Raw genomic sequence first — 2,459 nt, 5'->3', positions numbered from 1 at the left:
AAGAGGAATTATATAATCAAAAGATACCAGAATGGATGAACATAAGTCAGATGTTAGACACCCCAGTGGGTTTTCATAAATGAGCTAGTTCTTGGATACAAAGTTCATGGAATGAATGGCTGTGTCCTCTTGAAGAAGCCCTCTGCAATAGGACAGCAAATGTATACAATAGCAATTCCCCCCAGTCTTTCCCCAAATGGATCAATGGCCACTTACCAAGGAACTGGGCACTAACTGTCCACTAGGTGTTCTGAGGGCAGTTGGATACAGAGTTTGGCCTGACACTGATAGCAAGGGACCCAAGCCACCTATCATGAGCCCTTTGTTAGAGTAGAGGCATGTGGAGTTCAGGTGATAAATTCATTCCTGGCATGGGATGGACATTATAGAAGCTAGAATAATTCTCATTTTGATTCATTGACTTATGAAATAAAAACTGTATTATAGGGAAAGGCTGAATGGAAGCTCCTGACCCCTTCCCTGACACCTCTGAAACTGCCAAGTTAAGAAAATAAACCACCAAATAATAAAAGTATGAGTGGTCCCACTCACCATCATTCACTGTAAGCCCTTAGGGAATTTTTTTGCTACTGGTTCCAATAGCTTTAGGTTTTATGGGTGGAGAGGTCTGATTCCTAGAGAGGAGATTCAGTAAGAATCCTATTAAAGCTAAAACTCCAGAGGTTGCCTGGTCATTTGGTTGCTGTTCAATCAGCAGGCAATTGATTCAGTTTATCCTGAGGAGGTATAATTGCTATTACACAATGGGGATAGAGAGAAGTGTGTTTGGAATTTGTGGGATCCACGAGGCATCTTTTGGTACTCTTATGCCTAAATTTAACTGCAAATGGACAATTATTCAACCACTGCCTGAGAAGATCATGGTCACCAGCAGCCCACCAGGAATGAAGGCCAGGATGAAGATCATCCCATCAGGTAAGAAACTTAGACAGCAGAAGAGCTAAGCAAGGGTGAGGGAATATAAAGTGGGTGGTATGATTAGTTTCAGCTTCCACACCAGCTATAGCAGTGGAGACTGTAGTTTGTGCCAGTGATCCTTCTCTTGTAATTTTTCTCACTAGACATTGTGACCAAGCACCATTCTAAAGCACACAACAGAATGGACTATAATATGGGTGCATCTGAGCAGTTCATGGAGTGGACCATAGTAGGTAGAATTGATGCTCTGCTCCAATCAGATGTCCTTCATTGCCATAGTACCATTTCTGTGAATAGCTTTGGTGTACTTTCCCCACTCCCCAGTAGATTGACCTTGAGCTATATAGTACATTTATCTCCACATCTTTCAGAGACCCAGAAATGCCACAGACACATGTCCCCCTAACCTCCTACTGGCAGTTCTTCATGAATGACTGATGAGAACAAGAGTATGAAATCTCAACTTTCTTGCCTGAAACCTCGAAGGCATAAGTCACACTCTAAAGCAGGGTTTCTCAACCATGGCACTTTGACATTTTGGATGTGATAGTTCCTTGTTGTGAGTGCTGCCCTATGCATTGTAGGATTGTTAGCCACATCCCTGCCTTCTACCCATTAGATGTTGGTAGCAACCCCCAATTGTGACCATCAAAAAGTATCTGCAGACATTGCCAGATGTCCCGTGGTGTCAAAAATCACCGTTGTTGAGAACTACTGCTTTAGAGGTTTCCTGCAGGATGGGCTGTAACTACTTTCTGTAGGGCAGCCTGAGATTGTACTCTTGATTGGCTTTCTCCCTTCCCTTGCTTCCAACTCTCTTATAGCTTTCCCTGGAAACATGTACTTATTTGAGTCACCTGCACAAAGATCCTCATTTTAGGAACTACTTCCAAAGCGCTCAACCTAAGACAGCATCCATATTTAAACAGTCCAGGTGGTTTAAAGTATTAAATGTAAATGGCAAAAGCACAAAGCTTTTTGAAAAGTTATAAAAATATATTTTTGTGTCCTTGCTGTTGGTCTAGGTCAAGTTTTCTCAGATAAGATACAAAAATCTTTACCCACAAAGGAAATGACTGATCGATTCTAGTGAAGTAATATTAAGAACTTCTGTACATATAAAAAATCTCTATAAAAAGAGAGAAAAGACAAGCTATAGAATGTTGAAGGTACACACAATACATATAGCCAATAAGAACTTGTATCCATATATAAGGAATGCTCATAAGTTGACAAGAAAGACATATCCTAATAGAAAAGTGGGCAAAGGACTTGAGTAGGCCCCTTATGAGAACCTAACTCCAAATAAGCAATAATCATATAAAAAGATGTTCAGTCTCACTAGTAATGAAGAAATTGAAAATCCACATGTATTTTTATATATTAAGCATCTACCAGATTAATAATTAAAAAATCTGACAACAATAAATATTGATGAAGATGTGGAGCAATAGGAATTTTTAGACATTGCAGGTGGGAGCATAAGTTGGTCAAACCATTTGGGAAAATCATTTGGCATA

This window comes from Neomonachus schauinslandi, chromosome 2 (assembly GCF_002201575.2).
Source record: "Neomonachus schauinslandi chromosome 2, ASM220157v2, whole genome shotgun sequence".
Lineage (NCBI taxonomy): Eukaryota > Metazoa > Chordata > Mammalia > Carnivora > Phocidae > Neomonachus > Neomonachus schauinslandi.
The sequence above is the reverse complement of the archived record's forward strand: the minus strand, read 5'-3'. Positions refer to the sequence as shown.